The sequence below is a fragment of the Giraffa tippelskirchi genome, chromosome 2, assembly GCF_054371585.1.
Source record: "Giraffa tippelskirchi isolate mGirTip1 chromosome 2, T2T-mGirTip1v1.2.pri, whole genome shotgun sequence".
Classification (NCBI taxonomy): domain Eukaryota; kingdom Metazoa; phylum Chordata; class Mammalia; order Artiodactyla; family Giraffidae; genus Giraffa; species Giraffa tippelskirchi.
In genome coordinates this window covers 19474126-19493620 of record NC_137276.1, presented here as the reverse complement: position 1 = coordinate 19493620, position 19495 = coordinate 19474126, and the positions used below count along the sequence as shown (strand labels likewise).

The 19495-nt window shown below is 43.4% G+C and overlaps 1 protein-coding gene across 6 annotated transcripts in view; it reads left to right on the top strand.

Annotated features, from left to right (window-relative positions):
• LOC145525995 (uncharacterized) overlaps positions 1 to 19495 on the top strand; it is a 548630-nt gene that overhangs the window by 411827 nt on the left and 117308 nt on the right. For 4 of the 6 annotated variants that reach the window (XR_014068646.1, XR_014068613.1, XR_014068612.1 and 1 more), the window contains 2 exons: positions 9995 to 10049; positions 10156 to 10197. The gene's annotated coding sequence lies outside the window, so the exon portion shown is untranslated. Of the gene's footprint in view, positions 1 to 9994; positions 10050 to 10155; positions 10198 to 10424; positions 10500 to 19495 lie in introns of all 6 variants that reach the window. The other 2 variants (XR_014068607.1, XR_014068611.1) reach the window with 1 other exon arrangement.

The following is a 19495-nucleotide window of genomic DNA, read 5'->3' as shown; positions in this document are numbered from 1 at the left end:
CATCTACAAGAAATGCACCAAGACAGGGCCCTGCTTCTCTCCTCTCCCAGAACTGTGATCTAGGATTTCCAGCAACAATGTCAACGTCCAAACTGATGGCACTGGATTTGAGCCAGCTAAAACCCCAGGTCATGGGGGGCTCCTTATTTGAGTTTCGCAAGATCCTTTTAATCCATGGAGAGCTAGGAGACTGCTGCAGGCTGTGTGGGCTGCAAAGTAAATTGTTTTTCAAGCTTATTGAAGGCACTTCCTTGGGGAAATATCCTCTTTCTGCCAGAGTTGAGCCTCACAGTCTGCTCTGGGGCCTCCTATTTAGTGGAAAAGGGAGGGGTTTTTGGAAAAGGTTTTAGGGTCAGGGGTTTCCTATCAGGCTGATGAGAGAGAAATTCACTTGGTTGCTGGGAGGGTTGAGAATTCCATTTAAGTTTTCATTTAAACTTGTGACTATTAACTGGCAACAGCATTACCTGGGGAGCTGGTTTAAAATGAGCAGTCCAAGGTCCCGGCTCCATGCACTTTGATTCACTGGGTTTGGAGGGGTCTCTGAGATTCTGCCTATTGAACAGCCATCTTCCTCCTGCTTAATTCTTCTTCAGAGTCTCAGGGGGGGCCTGGCCTGGGGGAGGCTGTGGGCTGGCAGCTCTCAGTGCAATGAAAACTCAGTGGCTGACTTGGATCCTGTAGGAGCAGAAAAGGGGCTGGTGGAATCTCCAGCCACATAGCTTCTGGGGAGTGGGGGGGGCACTGACCATTTTTCACTTAGTGGGTTTAGAATTCTCTGTTTGCATCTGAGTTTCTTTTCCCTGGGACTGTTCCTTCTTGCTGGAAACGCTGACACTGGCCACATCACATCCCCCTTACATTTTATTTTTTCATATCATTTATTTATTTATTGGCTGTGCTGGGTCTTTGTTGCTGTGAGCGAGCTTTTTCTAGTTGCAGTGCACAGCCTTCTCATTTTTGTTGGCTTCTATTGCTGCAGAGCATGGGCTCTAGAGTGTGTGGGCTCCAGTGGTTGTAACACACAGGTTTAGTTGCCCTGAGCCATTTGGGATCTTCCTGGGCCAGGGGTCAAGCCCGTGTCCCCTGCATAGGCAGGGGGATCTTCACCACTGGACCACCAGGGAAGTTCCCCGTTACTTCCTAAGGTGGCTCCACAGTCGGGTCAGATGCAGCTGCTTCCTGTACAAGCACATGGAGGTATGTGAAGTAACAACTCCACGCTAAGCCGGCTTCTCCTGGGGACCTCGTAGCTACTTAGATGCTTTATTGGAGAAGAGGGTGGGGTGGGGGGTAAGAGGCTAAAGACCCCTCTGATGGTTCCTAAATGTGCACCAGCCAGGAGAAACTGAGAGAAAGGGGAGTGGCAAGGAAGGATGAAGGAGGAAAGCAGGATCTGGGACCCTGTGTCCTTATCTCTCTCAGCTGTTAATCAGCTGTGGGACTTGGGACCATGGCTTCCATTTACTCCTGCAAATGAAGAACCTGCTGCCAGTGAGTGCTCAGTGTTGAGTTCCTTTATTCCCCACACTTGTCTTCTCCGAAGCAATGCTTTTTTTGTGGTCTTTTCTCCCATCCCACATTCTCTACCCCTCCAGCTTTGTTTCCTATTTTCCTAGAAACTGCAGTAGAATTAGTGAGTTCTTTTTTAAAAAGACTTTTTAAAAGACGTGTGCCCTTGTGTAGGCAAAATATTCAATCAGTTATTTATTGCTTTGCCTCTCTACAAAACCCAAGTGAGATGACAGATAAACCAGATCAACCATAAGACCCTGACTCTGGGAAAGTGAACAGAACATCCTTTCCAAGCACTGTCGGCATGGTCTGGACCATTCCTCCAATGTGTCTTCCTCCACATATGCTCCTGCCACCTCAGCCTCCTCTCTGCCTCTGGCCTCAGAGTCTCTTCACTTGCTTCCCTCTCCTGTTTCAGCGGCACCAAGGCTCAGGGGCTTTTCTTGGCTTAGTTGGGTCTTAACGTGAAGGTTTCCTCTTTAAAGAGAGTCTTTCCTCAGTGTCCACATCTTAACCATTCTCTCACTGCTCTAGGTTCCTTTTGTTATTCGTTCGCTAAGTCATGTCTGACTCTTTGAGACCCCCATGAGCTGCAGCACACCAGGCTTCCCTGTCCTTCACTGTCTCCCAGAGATCACTCAAATCATGTCCATTGAGTCGGTGATGCCATCCAACCATCTCATCCTCTGTCAGCCCCTTCTCTTCCTGCCCTCAATCTTTCCCAGCATCAGAGTCTTTTCCAATGAGTTGGCTCTTCACATAGGTGACCAAAGTATTGGAGCTTCAGCTTTAGCATCAGTCCTCCCAATGAATATTCAGTGTTGATTTCCTTTGGGATTGACTGGTTTGATCTTCTTGCAGTCCAAGGGACTCTGAAGAGTCTTCTCCAGCACCACAGTTTGAAAGCATCAATTCTTCAGTGCTCAGCCTTCTTTATAGTCTAACTCTCATTTGGGAAGCTGGCTAATCATGTGGAATCCCAAGTTTCAGTCCTTGACTTAATGGGTCTATGCTGGAGGGTCTGGTAGTTTTTTGAAAAGCTCTCCAGGTAATTCTTATGTGGAGACAGCATTGAGAACTTCTAAGCACTGTGGGTTCTTGTTGTTATTATTTTTAGATATAATTGACATTTTAGCTTCCGGTGTACAACATCATGTTTTGATACATGTATATATTGTGAAATGATCACAGTGTGTCTATTATGATAAGCATTGTTATATATTGTCTCACCCATTCCAGTATACAGTAGATTGCAATAAAATGGCCACACATTCTTCCTCAAACTGTATGCATGCCATTGGCAATGTATCTTTGAAGCATCTTCCATCCAGAGATGGAGTAATCCTTATCTCTGGACTGGCCTTGTGACTGACTTTGATCCACAGATGTTGCAGACACCACTCTGTGGAACTTCGAAGGCTAGTCTAGTGGAGGAAGAGTGGACAGGTAGAGCAGACAGAAGTCATTCCCACTGAAGCCCTCTAGACAAAGCAGCTGGTAGCTAGCACCACCTTCCAGATGGGAGTCAAGCCAGCTTAGTCCTAATCGAGGTCCCTAATGATTCCAGTTGTATGAATGACCCCAGATGAGACAGGCAGAACAGCCCAAGTGAGCCCTACCCAAATTGCTAACCTGCAGAATTTAGGGCAGATGGTTATTGCTTTAAGCCATGAAGTTTTGGTGCCACTTGTTATGAAGCAATAAACAATACAGAATGTAAAGCTTCATAAGGGCAGAGACTTTGTGGTTTTATTGTTGTTATGGTCATTTTTTCAGTACCCTCTCCCTGTTACCTAGTTCAGAACCTGTACAGGCTTGTGGTAGGTGCTCAATAAATATTTTCTAAATGGGTCAGTGATATCTGATAGGACTTTACAAAGAGCGGTTTTGCACTTAGAGTCCATCTGGCAGCTTGGGACACTTCCTCAGTATTTAGAGTCAGCTAATGAGACAGAAGGAGAAGGCAATGGCAACCCACTCCAGTACTCTTGCCTGGAGAATCTCGTGGACGGAGGAGGCTAGTGGGCTACAGTCCATGGGGTCACTAGGAGTTGGACATGACAGCGACTTCACTTTCACACATTGGAGAAGGAAATGGCAACCCACTCCAGTATTCTTGCCTGGAGAATCCCAGGGATGGTGGAGCCTGGTGGGCTGCCGTCTGTGGGGTCACAGAGAGTTGGACACGACTGAAGCGACTTAGCAGCAGCAGCAATGAGACAGAATATGACTCCTCTCTCCTCCTCCAAGAAATCTCTTAAAGTGCTACAGTGAGACTCCTTTCTCAGTAGGTCATTTCATAAAAAGGTTGTTTAGCATAAATCTTTGCTGATTCAGGAAATCCGTTTTCTTTTCACATCCTCAGATTAAATATTCCTTAGTTCAGAGATATTAGAGAAATTGACTGCTTCCTCCAGTCTTCCCGCTGAGAAGAGCATCCAGGTAACTGAGGGTGTGAGGACCCCGTCCTGAGCAGGTGGTCAGGTTGATGATGGAGCTGGGGCCAGTGGAGAACAAGGTGATGCTGAAAAACCAGTAAACTGGCTGGTGACACTGATGTAGTTCCAGTCCCTATTATCAGCAGACTGGGGGTTTGAGTAACAAGTTGCTCAGTTGCTACGTCATGTCCAACTCTTTGTAACTCTGTGGACTGCAGCATGCAAGGCTTTCCTGTCCTTCCACCATCTCCTGGAGTTTGCTCCAAGTCACGTCCATTGAATCACTGATTTGATCCAACCATCTCATCTTCTGTGCCCCCTTCTCCTCCTGCTCTCAATCTTTCCCATCATCAGGGTCTTTCCCAACAAGTCCACTCTTCTCATTAGGTGGCCAAAGTATTGGAGCTTCAGTATCAGTCCTTCCAGTGAATGTTCAGGGTTGATTTCCTTTAGGATTGACTGGGTTGATCTCCTTGCTGTCCAAGGGACTCTCAAGAGTCTTCTCCAGCACCACAATTCCAAAATGTCAGTTCTTCAGTGCTCAGCCTTCTTTATGGTCAATTCAAAAGTCCCAGGACTGTCATTATAAGACTAAGAGAGGGATAATGTGGTGACCTAACCTAGAATTGTGTGCTGAGCTAGTGAGCTGGGTTCCCGCTTAAGCAGACCTGGAAACTGGGATTCATGTGATCTAAGGAAGCAAGGAAGTGGGGACGTGAGAGAGGAAAGGGAATAAGGAAGGACGTGTTAGCTGATTACTGTGGGCACCTGGAGTTCAGTCCTGCAGGGACCTCTGGTGCATAGTAGAGACCATCTGTGCTTCAGACCTGCCCTGCTCCAGGAAGCAAGGAAGCTGGAGGCGACATCTACCTGCTTCAGGCTCCTCAGTGTAGGAGCCTCCCCTGCTCCTCCAGCCAGAATAAGCCCTTAGGCAGAGCATGATGGGGCTGAACATGGTGAACTCAGCTATAAGGACAACTGTTTCTAAGAGTCCATTCTGAGCAGAGAAACCAGGTAGCTGGCGGAGGGGGTGTGCTGGCCCTGCAAAGTGTTGGTCCAAGCTTTTGCCTCAGTCTTCCCCCTGCCCCCAAGGCCACTACCCCTTCCTTCTCAGGTGCTGCTTTGGCCTCAGGGTTCTAGTCTCCAGGTCTCAGAGCTGTCTTAAGGTGGCAGCACAGAGGAGAGTAGATGGAGGAGGACACCCTGGCATCATCGTATTCGATATCATGGCCAACACTGCCGCCTGTGTGCTAAGCAAGGATTAGGTCATTTAATTCTCAAAACATCATAAGACAGATGTTGTCATGAGACATATTAGTGTCTATGTGTTTCAATAAGACTTTATTTACAGAAACAGGTAATGGGCCAGATTTGGCCATAGTGTGCCACCCCCAGTCTGCACACTTCCAAATCACCGTTCAATCCACTGAAACGTGATTGTCAACACCCCTTCTCCACTACAGGGGCTCTGGAAATGTTACCAATGGCCTCTCTCATGAGACATATTTTGTATCTGAGAAAACAGGCATAAGGAGATAAAATAATTTGCACAAATCACACATTTAGATGAATTAAAATCCCAGCTCTGTCTGCAGACCCCTCCACACTCTCAATGCTACCATATATTGCCTCCTGTAATAAGGAAAATAACAAAAAGTTATAGGTCAAATGTGAATTGGTGTCCTGGGGCACTCTCTGAGTATCTGATGACTTTGATCCAGTCGTTCAACTTCTCTGAAACTTAGTTTTCTCATCTCTAAAAGGGACTTAAGAAAGTATCCCAGTGGGGCATGTGAGAGGAGTAAATGACCAGCGCATTTTGGTGGCTGGCACTTAGGAGGCACTCCACAGAAGTATCCTCTCTTCTTTTTGCTATGGCCCAGTCTTCTGTTGAGGAAACATCTTTCTTATTCTCTTCAGTGGTGCTTAGGGCTTCCCTCATGGCTCAGTCAGTAAAGAATCTGCCTGCAATGCAGGAGACCCAGGTTCGATTCCTGGGTCAGGAAGATCCCCTGGAGAAGGAAATGGCAACCCATTCCAGTATTCTCACCTGGAGAATCCCATAGACAGAAGAGTCTGGCCGGCTACAATCCATGGGATTGCAAGAGTGGGACATAACTTGGCAACTAAACCACCAGTGGTGCTTAAAGAGGCACCCAAAGCTCACCCTGATTCTGTGCTGCTTTGGAATTTTTGACCTAAGAGTTCATATAGATCTCATTTCCTAGCTAGGCAGTGAGCATCTTGAAGCAGGAAGCAGAGTTTAGCCTTTTGTTATTGTTGTCCTTGCATTCTGTAGAACATGGGGCTGGTGCTGGCACCCGGTTAGTGTTTGATAATGACTTCTGATGCTCTCTGTTAGTAAGAAAATTAAATGAGAACCATTTTGAATATAGAGAAATGTACAGACAACCCAATTCTGGTATCTCTAGAGGACATTTTCTATCATGCCTGTATAAGCTGAGCTCCGTACAAACCCTCAACCTAAGTGTTTGGGGATTGTGATCAGCTGTAAGGACCACTGTCACCAAGCTGGACTTGTGTCATAAGTGTAGCCAGTCTTTACCATCAAATTAATGAGTTTCCATGATTCTCCTAGAGGCACAATAAGACTGATAGCAAGCAACATTGGCTCACCATGGTAAACATTTTATATTGTCTTTTTTTTTTTTTTTACCACCCTGCCCCTATTAAAATTTTTTTTTGGCTACACTGGGTCTTTATTTCTTTGTTGAGGCATGCGGGCTTTTCTAGTTGTGATGTGTGGGCTTAGTTGCCCCCTGGCATGTGGGATCTTAGGTCTCCAATCAGAGTTTGAACCTGTGTCCCCTGCATTGGAAGGCAGATTCTTAACCACTGGACCACCAAGGAAGTCTCAACAGTGTCTTGCTTAATGCATACCCAAATTCTAAGATACAAGTGGAATGATTATAGTTGAGGTAGCTGAGGTACAGAGGGTGAATAACTGGCCCAAAGTCACACAGCTAGGAGAGGGTAGAACTTGATTTGAAATATGTTTCATTCTCAGGTTTCTTTCTTTCTTCCTTTCTTTCTTTTTTTGTGGGCTCTGTTGATATTGGGCTCTTATAACTTTTCACTCTTCTATAGCTCCCCAACCTCCTCCCCTCCTGTTGGGTGACACATTAAATCCTATAGGTGAAAATATGAGCTTGTGGAGCTGGTTTATATCCAGTCTTCATAGGATGACCTTGCAAATCTTGGCTCAGAACCACTGGGTCAGCTACTAATTGACATTATGGTAAATATTTATTCATGTATTTACTTATTTTCTTTCTCTCCTTACTAGAATGTAAGCTCCAGAAAATGTTTATAGTGTTCACTACTATATTCCATTGTGTAGAACAGTTGCTGCTACACAGTAGGTGCTCCATAAATGTTTGCTCAATGAATAAATTCATTGTTTGTTGATTTCATAGCTTAATTATCAGAGATACCATCTTGTTTCTAAGCTAATTGGAAGCACCTCCCTCCTCCCTCTTCTCTTCCTGCAAATATACCTTACTATACTTTATCCTCATGAGATTATTGTGCTTAACTGGTTAGATCACATATTTGAAACCATGAAGCACTTTAGATGTGTAATCCTTATAAAAGTGGAGTCCTTTTATGTCCCATGCTCTATGTAGCTGTGATCTGAGAACCCAGTCCAAGGCACTGAGTATTATAAAAGGAAGCTAAATTTTTACTTGTGTCCCTTGAATAACATTAAATTTGATCCAATTCATAATCTATAACAATGATTCCAGAAAGTATCTTTTCTTTCTTTAATTCTTTCCCACTTGCTATTTCTCTGGTTATACCAAAGTCTTTCTTAATGTTTAACCCATCTGGCTTTGTCTTTTCTTCCTTATGGTTACCAAAGGGTAAAAGGCAGGAGGGATAAATTGAGAGTTTGGGACTAACAGGCACACACTACTAAATATAAAGTAGATAAACAACAAGGTTCTACTTTATAGCACAAGGAACTATATTTGATATCTTGTAATAACCTATAATGGGAAAGAATCTGAGAAGAAAAAATTTATCTACCTATATATCTGAATCACTTTGCTGTACACCAGAAACATAGCGTTGGAAACCAACTATGCTTCAATAAGATGAGAAACAAAAAAACAGTGCCTGGTACACAGTAAACACTCAATATTCTTAGCTGCTTCTGTTGTTATTATTGGCAGTAGTAGTAGTAGCAGTAACATCATCTAACTCCTAATTGTACCCACTAAGTATCTGAGAATCAAGAGACTAAAAAGGAAACTCTAGAGATAGCAAAGGGAAGGAACGAATTTTAGTGGACAAGATCAAGTCTCTCTCTGTTTCATAGGCATACAGGAGAGTGATGAACTGGGAGAGGTGGGGAAAGGTGGAAATTTCATTACAGAGCCTTGCACCTGTCAATGAGACAATAAGTATTATAAGCGTTTGTTTATTAGAGAACTCTCTTCTCTTTGCAATGCAGTTCATGGTACATATTTTCAGTATATTCTTACAATGATGCTGCTTTTTTGGACCAGCCATCTTCAAGTATTTTAAATTTTCATCTAACACCACCTTGAGACTCCCTGCTTGTACTGTCTGACCTTCTCTTTTGATTTTCTTCTTCCATTTTTATAGCTTTCCCACTGATCACAGTGTTAAGTCTCTCAGAGACTCTTCTGAAGATCTCCTCTTGGCAATTTTCTTGCTACGTGGTACCAGAAACATCTTTTTTAAGCCCTCTTTGGCATTGAGGAGAGGCAGGTTGAGACCAGTTCAGTCTGTTTTCAGTTTGTTTCACAAACTCCAGCAATGTCAGGGCATGGGGTAAACTGCGTGGAGATAATTGCTGGTACTGGGGGAACTTCCCAGGTCCAGTATCCTCCGACCACAGCCGTGAAGCCCACCAGAGAACTGATGTGACTGCTATGAGCATGAGCAGGGCAGGCAGGGCTAAGAAACCTAATTTCATATGAGCCCAGGGTGACTAGATGAATCCTAATTTGGAAAGGACTATAATTGAGTCTGTCTGGACTCTTGTTTCCAATGTATAAATTGGAGGCAATTTAATAAAATTTAGCATTTCAGGGATAAAAGATACAGTCTAGAGAGGGACTAGGGTTTTTTGCATTATAAGCCTGGAATATCCTTTTTCTTTACCTATAGGATCTCTTTTTCCAATTGTATTTTTCTCATAACACAGATGTGATCTGATTTCGAAAGGAGTCCCGAGTTAAGAAAATCCAAACTTACAAATAAGATACAATCAGGAAGTGCTGATTTGCTTCTTCATTTTATTCTCCATTTTTAAAAGTAGCTTTTAAAGTTGTGAATTCTCCTGGGTGCCATGTATATCTGCCTTGGAGCATTAACTTTCTACTCAAGTCTTACAGGAGTTGGGGTGATGTGGAGGAAAGAACAGAGAAACTGAAGGCTAAGGCAGTGGGAACCACTGCCAGTAAAGCTCAAGGTGAAATGAAGATGAAAATGTGTCTGCATTTTAACTTAATGCAAAAGGGAAACACAGTGAGCTCCCCGGGAGGAATTTAACATGCATCCTTGTTAATTCTGCAAGGAGAGGCACAACCTTAAGGCTGGTCCCTGCTAACCTGGTGAACTTAGAGAGGTACATTTTCTGGAGATCTGCCAAGTAGGTAGGAGCAGATGGAGGGGATGAAGACAGAGAAATAGTTCTTGGTAAAGTGACCCAAGGACACCAAACTAAATCCCCATCCAGTGTTCTTAATGTAATGGGCAATACCATCCATCCTTAATTTGACAATTTCCCAGGTGTCTACTGACCCTTTCACAGCAAGAGGCAGTACAGGGATGTGGTTAAAACTCAGGTTCTGTAGGCCATCAACCAGGATTTGAGTCCTGCATACATAGATGACAGGTTATATCCGCTTGGGTGAGTTGGTAAAATGGAGCTTTTAAATACTGTACACCATTCTTCTGAGAATATAAAGTGCTTAGTATAGAGCCTGGTACTGGGTAACTGCTGCCATTATTATTTTCATTATTATTATTATTGTTAATTTTCCCAGGGACACAAAAGAGGATTTCTCTTCGAAGAGTGGAAGTTTCCATGACTATTTCTAAGTATGGACTTGGCTTGCAATTCCATTTACCTCAGCTGGTGCTCATGCATCATTGGAAATCTGAGCTGCAAAACCCCAGTGCCTCAGTCTGCATCTGCCTTTTGCAGGAAGAGGATCTCTGCTGAGATAATAGTGCCACCAGATGAGAGGTAGGTGATTCACCACTAATCATCCGCTACTTACTCACTTTCACTACAGAGGAGCCAGGCATCCCACACACAGTGGGCTCCAAGCACGGAGCCATGGGGCCTCGCTGGGCAGGGAGGTGAGAGTGGGGTTAGAGCTGAAGGCTGAAGCCCAGCCTAGTAAGAGCCACTCCCTACCCTCCAGCTGAGTTTTTGGCGTGATGTCCTGCCTCTGCTTGTGTCTACCCTAGAGTCAGACAGTCAGCCAAGGCCAGGAGTCTACTTCCTAGATCTTTGAAAGTCATGAGCTCATCTGTGAAATGAAGGTAATAATGACTTTTACCTTAATGGCTTTTAATGAATAGCAAATAAGATCTTGGCCCAATGTAAAAATTCAGTTAATAATTATTGTGTTGGTCCTTTGACTTAGAACTCCCCCTCTCCTCCCCTCTCCCCATCCTCCTTGCCTGGCTTGTCCTCCCTGGATGACCCTGGTCACAGTGAACACCTCTCCCCTCACTTCAGTCCATTTTATGTTTCTCATCAGCATGCGCAGACCTTATGGCAAAAGTGCTCTTGTCTATGAGCTTTATTATTTTAAACATTATTAAAATTTGCATCATGAAAATATTCATTAAGTAATGACTTTATTCATTTATTCTAAGATATGTAGTTAAATATCAGCTCTATATGCACACTTCCACATATGCTGATGATCTGGCAATAGACAAAAGAGGTAACAGGTAAAACACTGCCTTCATGGTGCTTGCTATAGAGGATGAGATAGATGCATGTACACACATATAAAAATGTGTGCAAAAATAGGTGTGACGTTTAAAGAATAAGGCAGACCACTAACTTGAAAAGATACCTGGACCCCTATGTTCATACCTGCACTATTTATAATAGCCAAGATATAGAAGCAACCCACGTGTCCATCAACAGACAAATGAATAAAGATGTGGTATATTTATACAATGGACTATTAGTCATAGCAAAGAATGAAATAATGCCATTTGCAGCAACATGGATGGACCTAGAGAATACTATGTTTAGTGAAATAAGTCAGAGAAATACAAATGCAATATCACTTATATGTGAAGTCTAAAACATAGACTGTATATAGCAAAATAGAAACAGATTCAGATATAGAAAATGAACTAGTGGTTACCAGAGGGGGAGGGCAGTGTGGAGGGGCAAGATAGGGGTATAGGATTAAGAGATACAAACTACTAGGCATAAAATGGATCAGTAACAAGAACGTGTTATACAGTGATGGGAATTATATCCATTACCTTATAACTTTGACTGGAAGATACTTTATAAAAATACTGAATCATTGCTGCACACCTGAAACTAACATAATACTGTAAGTCAACTGTACTTCAATAAACAGAGAGAAAGAGAATATGACAGACAACTTGGTACCTGCCTCTCAAGTGAAGACATAGAATGCTTTTCCCCTAGAAGGACCTCAGTGTACCTTCTCAGTCACATCTGCTCTGGTTCCCGCAAGCCCAGAGGGACCAGTCATCCTAGCCAGTGTGCTAACCATGTGTCTGCTTTTCCTTACAGTTTTACCATCCACACATTGGACACTTGATCCTATTTTAATTCAGTTGTCTATTTCAATACCATATTATCTGTATATTTTCTGTGACTCCTTTCACTCTACATTATGGCTTCAGAGATGATCTTCACTGATCCCGAGGGTTGTAGTTAACTCAACTGATACTGTTGGGGCATGTTACATGTGTTGTTTTCTTGCACAGAATGTGTACGTTCTATTATTGGTGTATATTTGGGCTGTATCATTTAAAAACATTGCTTTCATGCTGCATTGGCAATTCTTGAAACTGTCTCCTGCTTCCCACATGTAAGAGTTCCTACCAGAGTGGAAATTCTGGGTGTTTTTTCAGCTACTTGAAAATGTCTAGAGAATGTAGCCTCTTCCTTTGGGTCCTTATTGCTGCCTCTTACAGAGAGGATGGTCAGAGTTGGCTTAAAGGACATGGATAAGTGGATCCATGTAGTTCAAACTTGTAATTGTTCAAGGGTCAACTAGAATTTGAGTAGCCTGGTGCTGAAGTTTAAAGATGAAATTAAGTCCCCAAATATCTCAAAGTCACTGTTGTTGGGAAGAAGCTGTGGGAAAGGGCCGAAGAACTGTAAGAAAACCTTTCTCTTGCTTCCACATCAGTGCAGGCTATCAGGAGCCAGTATATATATTGATACATCAACTGATTCCTTACTGTTGGGCTATTCAAAAAGATCTTCATTTTTCTCTAGGTCAAGAAGGTCAATGCTAGGAATCTCTTTCCCATCCTGGCATGCAGATGGAGAGCCTCAGAGTCCCTCATCCCCTGGGTAGTAGACTGAGGCTTCTGGCACCAGTTCTGGCACCAGACTGCAGGCTTCGGGCAGCTCAGAGGCAACCGAAGCCATCCGTGCAGCCAGGCAACAAGGGAGGGATTACAGGCCTTGATTAGCTGTGCAGAGAAGGCCTCTGGCAGAACAAAATGGGATCTCGAGGCCTCGCCAGGTCATGCAGAGCATTTTGCCTCTGTGATCCAGGTCAGACAGGGCTGCCAAGGTTCGCTGTTGTCCTGGCTGTGCCAGCACAGAGGAAATGAGCCTGGCTTGCTGGCTGCCTGCACCCAGTGGAGTACCTGCTCCCGAGGTGCGGGGCTGATCAACTCTAAAGTCTTCGTTGCCCTTTCAGGGAGGCCGGCAAATCCTTTCCTCCCTGGAATGAGATTTCTTCAGGGGAACTGTGTCTCTGGTGTCTCACAGAAGGTGATGTTCACTGACCAGGCTAGCAAGAAGGCTGCATGTTGGCATGTTGAACAGAGGGATTGTTCCCACTTCAGAGCTTAGAGGATAGGTCAGAAGAGCCCTTCTTGGTCTCAAAGTGTCTTGGGAGCATCACAGATGGGACATCTTGGCCCACAGTTGCTCTTTAAGCATTCGCCCCATTTGGAATAAACAATGGAGCAGCTTGGCTTTCAAAGGGCAGCCAGGCCTGCTGGAGAGGCTCTCCAGATGGTGGGAAAAAAGCCAGGAGTGCTCCAGGCACGGGACTCTGGTGGTTCCAGAAGCTTGGACATGCCAGATCACAGGGCACCAAGAACGCCAACCTTCTGTTGCCTCTGCTCTCTGCAAAGTCTGGGTGAGTTCTCCCTTCAGAATGGAGGAGCTTCTCCTCTGGAGCCTTCTGAGGCTACTACAGAGAGGATGGGGTGATCACGTTCAATGAGAGAGGGAGCACTCCTGCTCAGCTTCGAGGCCTTCTTGGCCTTTGAGTCTGTTGTCTGTGGTGTCTCTCTTACCCTCAGAGCTCATCTCAGCAGGACTTGACTCCCTTAGTCCAAAATTCCCATTCCCTAACCTCTCCCACACTATGAGGCACAAGTGAGAACCTCAGCACCCAAACTCCCAAGCCTTCTCACTCTAGGACAAAGCCCTCTCATGATGCCCTGATCCTGTAAGAGCAGTTAATAATGAAAGAGCCTATTGGCATCCTAGCCATGTGCATCTGACCTCAGGGGAGAGGGTGGGGCATGATCTTGGTGGTTAGAGAGCATGGTGAGAATCCCTGCTCTGCCACTTCCTAACCAGGTGTCTTGGGCAAATCGCTCAATGATACAATAGAAAAAGACTCTTGAACGTCCTAGGCTGTTGTGAGGTCAATGAGATTTTTCTAAAGAGAGAGTGGGAGAAAGAATGAACAAGCTAAGCACAACACCTGCGTGCCTAGTTGTTAGTGTGTTTCTAATGGAAAATGTTCATATGCACAATTTTTTCAAAAGTTTTAAATAATTTCAAGAAAACTCTAGGTTAAGATGCTTAAGTACAAGTCATTATATCCAATGACTTATTGTTTTTAGATTAGGAAAATGGGGCTAAGCCCCAAGAGAAGTGACCCCCTTATAGTCACTTAGTCACTTAGGAGCAGAGCCAGAGCTAGGAATTGGGACTCCCATCTCTAGTGCTCTCTGCCCGGCCGTTTGCCTTACAAGGAGCCAAACAGGCCTCACCGTTATCACCTACCATCTGCTAAATAAGAGTGGTTGGCAAGAGATTCTCCTTACACTGCAGGGAACAGAAAATTGCTCAATTCATTTCCTCATAGACAGTGGTGAAAATCTCATTCAGGAGAAAAATGGGAGTGTGTAGGTGATCAATCTGGTGCTACCCTGGTGTTAGTCCTCGTAGAGGACAGCCTCAGTGTAATGAGCTTTCAACTACTTTGGGCTCCATCTGTGCTGGACATCTTCTCTTTGTCCCTCCAGATCTGCTATCCTTCATCCCCACTCTGCTCTCTGGCCTGGAAGCTGACCAGTGTAGACCACACCAATAGGCTTCCTTGCCCTTTGGCTTATGGTTCAGTTCAACCAATCAAGAGCCCCAGGGGGAAAATCAGAGGGAAGGAAAGTGAGAATAGTGAATGACTTCTCTCTATGTGAGGTTGCCTCCATCTAGCCATGTGGCTCAACAGAAGGTCACTGCTCCTCACAAGGTGACCTGCTCTAGATGACTTTGTCCTTTGGAGCCAACATAACCCTTCCTCTCCTTTCCTCTTTGGGCTCTTTTCTTTTTAACCTTGGGATGTTGTAACATCCTTTGTGGATTTCCTAGATCCTGTCCACATCTTTGTAAATACTCCCTTTGTAAATGAACTATCCTTGGAATTATCCTGAGTGTGCCATGTACTTTATTTTGGGACTCTAATTGATACACTGATCATCACCTTATGTCAAACCAAGATCTAGCTAGAGGTTCAGTTCAGTTCAGTTCAGTCGCTCAGTCATGTCCGACTCTTTGCGACCCCATGAATTGCAGCACGCCAGGCCTCTCTGTCCATCACCAACTCCCGGAGTCTACCCAAACCCATGTCCATCGAGTCGGTGATGCCATCCAACCATCTCATCCTCTGTCATCCCCTTCTCCTCCCGCCCCCAATCCTACCCAGCATTAGGGTCTTTTCCAATGAGTCAACCCTTCGCATGAGGTGGCCAAAGTATTGGAGTTTCAGCTTCAACATCAGTCCTTCCAATGAACACCCAGGACTGATCTCTTTTAGGATGGATTGATTGGATCTCCTTGCAGTCCAAGGGACTCTCAAGAGTCTTCTCGAACACCACAGTTCAAAAGCATCAATTCTTCAGCGCTCAGCTTTCTTCACCGTCCAACTCTCACATCCATACATGACCACTGGCAAAACCATAGCCTTGACTAGATGGACTTTTGTTGGCAAAGTAACGTCTCTGCTTTTAAATATGCTATCTAGGTTGGTCATAACCTTCCTTCCAAGGAGTAAGCGTCTTTTAATTTCATGGCTGCAGTCACCATCTGCAGTGATTCTGGAGCCCAAAAAAATAAAGTCTGACACTGTTTCCACTGTTTCCCCATCTATTTCCCAGGAAGTGATGGGACCATATGCCATGATCTTAGTTTTCTGAACGTTGAGCTTTAAGCTGACTTTTTCACTCTCCTCTTTCACCTTCATCAAGAGGCTCTTTAGTTCTTCTTCACTTTCTGCCATAAGGGTGGTGTCATCCGCATATCTGAGGTTATTGATATTTCTCCCGGCAATGTTGATTCCAGCTTGTGTTTCTTCCAGCCCAGCATTTCTCATGATGTACTCTGCATATAAGTTAAATAAGCAGGGTGACAATATACAGCCTTGACGTACTCCTTTTCCTATTTGGGACCAGTCTGTTGTTCCATGTCCAGTTCTAACTGTTGCTTCCTGACCTGAAAACCTGTGTTAATTAGGAAGAAAATCCTGTATGAAATAACACTGTCTTTCTGAATGTGCCTCCTTTCTTGCTCTATCTCCCTTACTTAGCTGTCTTAGGAGCCTGGCTAGAGAGATTTGTTGATGATTGGAATGGTGTCTTATGTATCTTCCATACTGTAAGAGAAGTACATGATATCAGAAATAACAGATAAAGTGAATAGAGTGGGGATTTGATCATCTGGTCAACCTCAGTCTCTCTCTCGCTCGCTCGCTCGCTCGCTTCCTTTTTAACTTGTGAATTTCATAGGGCTTCTTTTCAGTTTCTGACTGAACTTTACAAAAGCAACCTGAAAAGCTATCAAGTACTATGACTTTTTAACCTAACCCTAAACCTAACCTTAGTAGTTAGGACACGTGAGTCCTTAAGATATGAAGACATGATCAGTTAAAATATAAACCATCATTATAGTTGGTAGAATTGGTGAGTCAAGCAGCTTAAATTTACAGTCATCATGAAGGAGGAAACAGAACAGGCTCTATCTTGAAAGCAGGACTTCATCTTGGGCCGGACTGTGGACTTTGAGCCATATGCCCAGTATCTTTGCGAACGACATACCAACTGGGAAACCAGGCCCCTGGAAGGAAGAGCCCCAGGGCCCTCCATCGCCTAAAAGAATACCCTAATTATCTGTGTAGCTGGACAGAATCATACATTCTATTATGCTTATTGGGGTATGACCACAAGCCTATTGATAATTGTCCACTGTTAACTACCTAGGCTTCAGTTCAGTTCAGTTCATTCACTCAGTCGTGTCTGACTCTTTGCGACCCCATGAATCACAGCACGCCAGGCCTCCCTGTCCATCACCAACTCCCGGAGTTTACCCAAACCCATGTCCATCGAGTCGGTGATGCCATCCAACCATCTCATCCTCTGTTGTCCCCTTCTCCTCCTGCCCCAATCCTTCCCAGCATTAGGGTCTTTTCCAATGAGTCAACTCTTCGCATGAGGTGGCCAAAGTATTAGAGTTTCAGCTTCAACATCAGTCCTTCCAATGAACACCTAGGACTGATCTCCTTTAGGAAGGACTGGTTGGATCTTCTTGCAGTCCAAGAATCATGGGTTAACTTTGACTGTATCTTTCTTTTTCCTTTGTTCAGACTAGTTTCAGGGAATTTGGAGAGGTGGGTTTGGGCACGTATGCTTAAGGTATATAAGGTTTTCACAAAAACTGGTCAGGGTCCTTGGCTAAGAGGAGACTCTGCCTTGGGCCTGCTGGTGTAATAAACTGCACTCCGCTATCTGTATTGTCCTTCTGAGTGAGTTTGTTTCCCGGAACGCATGGCAACAACAATCATACTTTTTCTTCTTCAGTATTTTCTTGCTTTTGTTCTCCATAAAAAACTAGATAGTAAGCTCTTTGAGGACAAGATATATGTTTTAATAATTAATTCATTTTTGTATTTACAAGTATTTATTTGGCACCTGCAATGTGCCAGGCACTGGAGATGCAGTGGTTACATATCATAAAGAAAGATATCACTATAGTTAAAGAATATAGTTTAACCCAAGGCAAACTTTGACTATTGGCTGTCTGGCTGTTTCGTTAATAAAGTTTTATTGGCACACAGACATGCTCATTTGTTTACTAGTGTCTATGACTGCTTTCAAGCTACAAGACAGAGTTGGGTAGCTACAAAAGAGATTGTATATCTTGCCAAGCCCATAATATTTATTTGTAGCCTTTTATAGAAAGTTTGCTGACTTCTGGCCTAGTCATATACCTTCCCAGTACCTGGTGAAGAAAAAGCCATAGTTTTTGTCCCGCTCTACAAATACTTTATGGTTAGAGCAACAGATTATTCACAGCTGAAAAGCATCACCATTGTTATAATAGTAGGAAATAATCCTTAGTGGATTATTTTTAATCTTTGCATTTTAAAGAATTTGCTGAAATATATAGATGCTGTTGACATACGAACAATTTTCTTGCCTTTTTTTGGTGGATCAGTGTGAATTCAATACACCTGTGCAACTGTGCAAGAAGTTTCAAAGAGGAAAATATTCTGATGCATGAGGTGGGGGAAAGGATTGAATAGAACCTTGATTGCTACCATTCCAGAATGTGTCATCTGGTTTTCTGCTGCTCTTAGTCTTCTCTAAACACACTTATGCTGTGAATTTTTCTCAACTTTTTGTTCATAAATACTTGAAGAAAAGCAATGAACTCAGAAGTCCCTTTTAACCATTTCCTTCTCATTTGTATTGAACAACACAAATGTGTGGCTATGGGATTCTCTGGGATTGAGGCACAGTTAGAAGGAAGAGGGTAAAAGCCAGGGTCATTGGCATGGTCTGGTGTGTCCATCCTCTGTGTAGCATGTCTGAATAACACCCAGAATGACATTTAAATATGTGCAAGGTGTTCCCTCTGACTCCTTGTGGGTTTAGGATGTTTGTCTTGTTCTGAGGACTGTGTATTGTACTGAGTATTATTAAAATTTGAAAAGAAAAGGAATGCAACTACTTCTCCAAATGAATAGTTGTTTTTTTTTAATTAAAATTAGAATGCTAATGAAAGAAGCTGTGGCATTCCCTAAAGCTAAGGAAAGGACAATGTTGTAGATATTCTAGGGAAAAATAAAGGAAAAAGAAATAAACAAGGATTGATCTAAGCACATTGTATGAAAAGCTGACAATTCTGATTTTGAATTACTCAGTGTCTAAAACTGGCTTATACATACTCTTCTGGAGCACAAACAAAAATCTTATGAGTGGAAATTTACCCAGTCCAAGGTAGACTTATGACTTCTTATGGTCTCAGTTATTATTTAGCATGATTAGTTCAATTCAGAAGGAATTTATTACTTTGTGTTCTAGGTACTGTGATCATCCTAAAAATATAGTAATGATGCAGTTAATAATTTAATTGCCATACATAGTTAGAATGGGCTGTAAAATCCAGTGAAAGGTGGAATTACTGAGAGATGGAAATAATACAGAAAATATTTTGATATTAGATTAGTCATTAGAATGATAAGAGAGGAGCCTACTCCAACAGATAGGACTCAGTTGAAAAGTTACATGTGATTGGATCATAGAAAACTAGCTCTTAGTAAGGAGATGGAAAGGCCACCCAAGATTTTAAAAATCAGTGTGATACTGAAGACAGTGGGGGACCATTAAGGTTCTGAGGAGTGGATTCGGATGCTTGTAGCTTCTCTCTAACATTGAGATGCTAGCTGTGTTTGATGGCTTGGAGAGATGAGAAATTGGAGGTGGAGAGGCCACTTAGGTGGGGACTGCAAAATTTCAGGTAAGGATAAATGTTATTATAGAAATAAACTTTCTTTTGGAATGCCCTAAGCAGGTTGGGTGGGTACCTGTCAGAATATGAATGCGAAGGAGATAAGAGTATGGGACTAAGTGTCTGATTATGTGGAAGTGGTTTACAGAGCGGGCTTCAATATGGAGAGACAATGTGTATCCCAGTAAGATTGTAGCTAAGACACACTAATGAAGATAAAAAATTAACACATTTCCAGACCTTCTATACTGAACTAGGTTGGTTTGGCTCT